General features: G+C 46.7%; 1 protein-coding gene across 2 annotated transcripts in view; it reads left to right on the top strand.

Annotated features, from left to right (window-relative positions):
- The first annotated feature begins 263 nt into the window (after positions 1–263).
- Positions 264–7,156, top strand: part of LOC133381939 (zinc finger protein 135-like) — a 33,135-nt gene continuing 26,242 nt past the window's right edge. The window contains exons 1-3 of one of the 2 annotated variants that reach the window (XR_009761759.1): positions 264–358; positions 1,827–1,904; positions 2,817–3,287. The gene's annotated coding sequence lies outside the window, so the exon portion shown is untranslated. Of the gene's footprint in view, positions 359–1,826; positions 1,905–2,816; positions 3,288–3,549; positions 3,634–7,156 lie in introns of those variants that run through there. The other variant, XM_061621551.1, reaches the window with a different exon arrangement.

The raw sequence follows: 7,156 nt of genomic DNA, 5'->3' as shown, positions 1-7,156 counted from the left end.
AATATTAAGTCGCCTCTCCCTGCTAGGTCACATCAAAGGCTGCATGCAGGGCAGAAACCATTGAAATGCTGTTTGCAAAAAGCGCTTTGGCAACAGGGCGTAGTAGGAACCTCCGCGCCTGCGCCCTGGATTTGCACAAGGGGCAGAGCCTGCAAGACGTTGGCCCAGAGCGCGCCTGGCATTCAGTCCTCCAGCGGGAAAAGGAACTGAGCTCTGCTTCCTAGAGAGGCAGGATGTTGTCATGCAAATGGGAGGGAGGGAGACAATAGGAAGCAAAGAGGCTTGATTAATTTCCGAGGAGGAGGAGGAGGAGGAAGAAGAGGCTGAATCGTGGCGAGGACGCAAGAGCGAGAGAGAGGTGCAGCAGTGGGGGTGGGGAAGGGTTAGCAGTTTGCCTTTGGGGGGGGTGGAGAAAGGGGGAGATCCTCCCCCCACATCTCGCCTGGGAATTCAGGGGGGGAGTCACATGCATGCAACCAGCTGCAACGTTGGGTCCGAGTCTTCCGCCAATGTCACTCTAGTCCCTGTCTTATTTTATGGTTTCGCTCCACTCCATGAGAGGGGATGCTCAAGGGTGATCGTGTCCACCGCCCTGGCCATTTCCCCATTCCAGAGGTCAACTGGGGCTTCAACAGAATCACCTGCGGAAGAGCCATCAGGAGCCTGTCTGGGTCCATCAGGCTCCTGGGGCAGACCATCCTAATCGGTGCCCCACCCCTGCAGAGGTTCTGAGTCCCAGTGAGTCTAGACCCAGCCAGGTAGTGACCTGTCCATGACAATGGAACTACAGAGAATTTCTCCACACCAAGCTCACCATCATCCCAACCTGCACAGAAAACAAGGTCCAAAGTGCGGTCAGCAGTGTGAGTGGGGCCAGATAATACTTGGGACAGACCCATGGTTGTCATGGAGGCCATGAAGTCCTGAGCCACTCCTGACGGGGTGGTCTCTGTGTGGATGTTGAAGTCACCCAATACCACAAGCCGTGGGGACTCCAACACCAACTCCGAGACCACCCCAACTAGCTCAGGAAGGGAGACTGTTGAGAAGCGGGGTGGGGGGGAGAAACACTGTCTCTGACAAATTTCTCGCTCACCCACCCCCATTGCTGGAGCCCTTTCAATATGCAAATTATAACTGAATCATAAACTGAAAGTTAAAATTAAGCTGCAATCCCAAACATGCTTGCGTCAAAGTTGACTCCGTCAAAATCAATAGGATGTTTTTCAGAGAAAATGCATTTAGGAAGGGAGCATTTATTTATACGCAACACACCATCATTTCCCTTCCAGAGATCCAAACCATATACTCTGGCCCTTTTCTGTCTCTTCCCAACGCCAGCATTGATATTTGCATCATATACATTCTCAAGCTACGTCACTGAAAAGCTTATGGGAGCATTTCTGGCTACATGAATATCTTGCGGTGGCTTCACTCTTAATCTCCATGGAGAAAGGTTTCCTCAGAAGTGTAAATGTGAAGCGCAGCCTTGGCTCCCTTTTGGAGGAGGAGGAGGGCAAAGCTCTCAGGTCTGGTTTTCACTCTCTTTGTGATGAGATGATGTTGTCCAAATGAAAACAGATGGGTTGGCTGAGTTCCACCATGCCCTCCCCAACAGACAGTTCAGGTTGGGCGTCATATCCAGTGAGCGCATGTTCCCAAGTGCCAGGCTGACGCTGCTGGGACCACACGGCCCCGTCCTCTTCATGGGGTGCAGGAGTTAACATGTCCCAAACAATCCCTCCTCTTAGCTACAAATGGCTTGACTTGGAATGGCTGAATATTTTGTGATCAAAAGTAACTAGCCCTGTCTTTTTCCTTGGAAGAATCGGAGCTCAATTCCTGTTTGGAAGACGGAGAGGATCTTCTTATTCAGGTTCCCAAAGAGGAGGAGACCTCAGCAGGTCGGTGCTTAGCTGTGCTGTGGGGGCCCTTTTGGTCTGGGAATTGAAGCTTTTTTCTGTTCCTGAGCAATATCATCCAGGGGAGAGTCACCCATCAGGCGGTGAGTTCTCCTGGTGGACATCTCGGATGGCTTTAAAAGGGGCTAAGGAAAATGGCTTCATCCCCAGTCTGTGTCTGCTGGAATTACTTTTTAAGATGTTTTTGTTTTAATATATTTAAAACCGTGTTTTTAATGATGTGTTTGAGAGTGTTTTTAGTGTTTTCGCTTGCCACCCTGGGCTCCTACTGGGAGGAAGGGCGGGATATAAATCGAAATGAATAAATAAAGGCTCTCAAGGGCTACCAGTCCTGATGTTTATGGGCCACCTCCGGAATCAGGGGGACAGCAGCAGGAGATGTGCTTTCTCTCTGGCTTGAGGGCCTCCCATGTGTGTCTAGTTGGCGCTTGTGGGCCAGGCTGGCTCCAGGCGTTTTTTGGGGGAGGGTGTCTTGGGGACAGGGTATCAATGAGGCCCTTATTCCCTCCCTTTCCTCCTCAGACCGCACCCGTCCTCCCCCTTGGCCCCAGCCCTTTAATATAAAATAATATGGTGACCCCCTAAAAAGAGGAGGGGAACCTTTGGCCCTCCAGATGTTGGTGAACTGCAGATTCCATCAGCTCCTGCAAGGATGGCCAATGATTAGGGGTGATGGGATTTCAGCAACATCTGGTGGGCCACAGGATCCCCACACCTGGTATAATATAATCTGCAAATGCAAACGCACTTACCTAGGAGGGTGTCCCATTGGACTGGGTGGGGCTTACTTCTGAATGGGTGTGACTTTTATTGGGGTAATTTACATCCACAGTGGCAAGGGATCTCATCCTTTTACCTCGATTCTAAATGGGGTTCTTCCTATCTCGCTCCCAGAATTAAAACTCAAAATGCTTCCTCCTCGGAAATTCCCATCAGACTCTTATTATATGACTATGGCTATGGCAGCAAGATTATTATGGAATACTGATAATGGAAGATTGGACACTGAAATTACTGGACTTAACAGGACTATTGAAGATGGAAGATGGAATTAATATTAATAATGGAATAATGGCTATTGAAATTATTGGACCTAACAGATTGGATGAGATGGATTAATTGATATGTTTATTTGGACTATGGTTATGACAATAAGATTATTATTATTATTAACGAGATGGATTAATCGACATGTTTATTTGGAGAAAAATTGATAGATATATTTCTTAAAGAATTGAAACCTCTCTTTGACTTTTTGTGGAAAGAATAAAGTAATGTTTATGAGATTTGATGATTAATTAAGATAACTACTGGAGGAAAGTGATTTTATAATATAATTTAAGAGACAGGATTGTTATATATTGTAGACCTCTAACTGATCTGCGACAAATGGGAAGTCAACATTTTATTTTTTTCTGTTTAATCATTTTTGTTTTGTTTTGTTTTTTGTCTTTGAATGTTTTATGATTTTGTTTTGTTTGTTTTATGAAAATTTGAATAAAAATTATTGTAAAAAAAAAAATGCTTCCTCCTCTTAGATTCGAGGTTGTAGAAATTGTTTGATATGGAATCCCTGACTTTTTATGTTGTGGTTAAAAGTAACTCCTCTTGTCTGTTTCCTTGAAAGAACGAGACCTCGCTTCCTGTAAGGAAGAAAGTGAAAGTCTGTTTATCCAGGTCCCCAAAGAAGAGGAGGAGGAGACCTCAGCAGGTTGGTGCTTAGCTGTGCTGTGGAGCCTCTTTTGGTCTGGGGATGGAAGCATTTTTCCATTCTTGAGTAATGTCATCCAGGGGAGAGTCGCCCATCAGGCTGTGAGTTCTCCTGGTGGACATCTTGGATGGCTTGAAAAAGGAAGCTGGATAGATGCGTGGAAGAGAAGGCTCTCAAGGGCTAAAAATCATGATGCCTGTAGCCTTCTGTCCTTGTTTTTTTAAGAAGATGCTTTGTTTTAAAGGTGATTTTATTTATTTATTTACTTACTTATTTATTGCACTTGTATACCGCCCCATAGCCGAAGCTGTCTGGGCGGTTTACAGCAATCAAAAACATTAAAACAAATATACAATTTAAAACACATATTTTAAAAAAACAATTACAATTTAAAAATTTAAAACAATATAAAACACATGCTAAAATGCCTGGGCGAAGAGGAAAGTCTTCACCTAGTGCTGAAAAGATAACAGTGTTGGTGCCAGGCACACCTCGTCAGCAACATTATTCCATAATTTGGGGGCCACCACTGAGAAGGCCCTCTCCCTTGTTGCCACCCTCCCAGCTTCTCTTGGAGTAGGCACCCGGAGGAGGGCCTTTGATCTTGAACGTAGTGTACGGGTGGGTTCATATCAGGAGAGGCATTCCATCAGGTATTGTGGTCCCAAGCCTTGTAAGGCTTTATAGGTCAATACCAGCACCTTGAATCAAGCTCGGAAACATAAAGGCAGCCAGTGCAAGTGGGCCAGAATCGGTTTTATATGTTCGGACCATCTGGTCCCTGTTACCAATCTGGCTGCTGCATTTTGCACAAGCTCCAGTTTCCAAACCGTCTTCAAAGGCAGCCCCACGTAGAGCGCATTGCAGTAATCTAATTTGAAGGTTACCAGAGCATGGACAACTGAAGCCAGGTTATCCCTGTCCAGATAGGGACATAGTTGGGCCACCAACCGAAGCTGGTAGAAGGCACTCCGTGCCACCGAGGCTACCTGAGCCTCAAGTGACAGAGATGGTTCTAGGAGAACCTCCAAGCGATGAACCTGCTCCTTCAGGGGAAGTGCAACCCCATCCAGAACAAGTTGGACATCCACCATCTGGTCAGAAGAACCACCCACTAGCAGCATCTCAGTCTTGTCTGGATTGAGCCTCAGTTTATTAGCCCTCATCCAGTCCATTGTCGCAGCCAGGCACTGGTTCAGCACATTGACAGCCTCACCTGAAGAAGATGAAAAGGAGAAATAGAGCTGCGTGTCATCAGCATACTGATGGCAACGCACTCCAAAGCTCCGGATGACCGCACCCAACGGTTTCAAGTAGATGTTGAACAGCATGGGGGACAGAACTGACCCCTGTGGAACCCCATACTGGAGAGTCCAGGGTGCCGAGCAATGTTGCCCAGGCACCACCTTCTGGAGGCGACCTGCCAAGTAGGAGCGGAACCACCGCAATGCTGTACCTCCCACTCCCAACTCAGCCAGTCTCCCCAGAAGGATACCATTGTCAATGGTATCAAAAGCTGCTGAGAGATCAAGGAGAATCAACAGAGATACACTCCTCCTGTCTCTCTCCCAACAAAGGTCATACAGGGCGACCAAGGCTGTTTCTGTGCCAAAAGCAGGCCTGAAACCTGACTGAAATGGATCCAGATAATCGGACTCATCCAAGAGTGTCTGGAGCTGACCTGCAACCACTCATTCCAGGACCTTGCCCAGGAATGGAACATTTGCTACCGGCCTATAGTTATTATGATTTTCTGGGTCCAGGGAGGGTCTCTTCAGGAGTGGTCTCACTACTGCCTCTTTCAGGCAGCCAGGGACCACCCCCTCTCTCAGAGAGGCATTAATCACCTCCCTGGCCCAGCCGGCTGTTCCATCCCTGCTGGCTTTTATTAGCCAAGAAGCGCAAGGGTCCAGCACAGAAGTGGTTGCACGAACCTGTCCAAGCACCTTGTCAACGTCCTCGAGCTGCACCAACTGAAACTCATCTAAGAAATCAGGACAAGGCTGTGCTCTGGTGCTTCATCATTTTTTTGTCCCCCTGGATTCCCTTTGGAAGGAAGGACAGGATATAACTTTTATTAGTATTATTAGGACTGATTGTGGGATTCCCATACACATCGATTCAGGCCCTGTGGAGATGCAGAGCTAGATAGGCCTTTGGTTTGATCAAGCTCATCTCATGCTATAAAGAGGAAGGTTGGCTGTCAGGTGGAAGTTCCCCTTCTGTCCACTGAGAGATTCCCCAAATTAAAATATCTGGCTTGGCTTCCAGATCCTGACAGTCTGAAGGAGACCCAGCTAGTTTTGTAGCGGAAAGTAACTTGTGTGTTTCCTTGAAAGAGCTAGGCCTCATTTCCTGTTGGGAAAGAGGAGAAGATCCACTTGTCCAGGGTCTCAAAGAAGAGGAGGCGGAGACATCAGCAGGTAGTGTTGTGGGGCCCTTTGTGGAACTGAAGATTCCCCACCCACCCCTCTTGTTCCTGAATAATCTCATCCAGGGCAGACTGACCCATTAGGCTACCAGTTCTTCTCATGGTTTTGCCCTCTCCATTCCTCTGCCACCTAAAAATCTCACAACATCTCATTCCTCGGAGTTTCTCTTCATCCGCAGACCTTCGGTTGCGAAGGATGAAATGGTCCCATCCCACCCAGGATGCTAGGCAGGACTGTGGACCATTGATCTTAAGAAGAGGCGTAGTGGTAAATTTTGGAACGCAGGAGCCCCAAACATTCAAACCTAAAGCTTCTGTCCCAAACATGTTTATCTGGCACTTAATTTCCAAGTTAAAGACTATTAAAATTTGAATAGGTAATAGTTGCAGTGGCACCGGATTCTTCTTCCCATTCTCTGTGGTGTGTGTACTTTGGGTTACTCGCTTTCATTGTCAGGGACTATTTGTGCCACAGACTCCTTTTTCTGTTTGTGGATCCTGCAGACTACTTGATGGCTGGTCCTTCCTTTAAGAAAGGAGGCAGACAGTGGAAGAGGGCTTCTTCGTTCCTCCTTTTCCAGCTCTTGGATTTTATTTCCTTGAAGCCCAAAGTAAAAGCGAGGCCATGCATGCTCTGCAAGAGGGTCCCCGTCTTGCAGTCATGCAGCTGAAATCTTGCAGGGCTGCACCTGCCTGAAGCCAAATTCAGCATTACTTGTAAAAATGAGCCCCAAAGGTGGGTCATAAGAACATAAGAAGAGCCTGCTGGATCAGGCCAGTGGCCCGTCTAGTCCAGCATCCTGTTCTCACAGTGGCCAACCAGGTGCCTGGGGGAAGCCCACAAGCAGGACCCGAGTGCAAGAACACTCTCCCCTCCTTTTTATTTTCCAATTAATTTTTATTAAATTTCCAAAACGAAAACAATACAAAAAGGAAAAACACAAATCAACAACTAACACAATAAAAAAAATAAAAAAATAATAAAAATATTGACTTACGATTTGTCGTAGTTCAGCTATAAATCTATAATGTATAACAAGCCTGACTCTAAATAGATTATAAAATCACCTTCCTCCAGCGGTTATCTTAATT

Source organism: Rhineura floridana, chromosome 3 (assembly GCF_030035675.1).
Source record: "Rhineura floridana isolate rRhiFlo1 chromosome 3, rRhiFlo1.hap2, whole genome shotgun sequence".
Classification (NCBI taxonomy): Eukaryota; Metazoa; Chordata; class Lepidosauria; order Squamata; family Rhineuridae; genus Rhineura; species Rhineura floridana.
The sequence above is the reverse complement of the archived record's forward strand: the minus strand, read 5'-3'. Positions and strand labels throughout refer to the sequence as shown.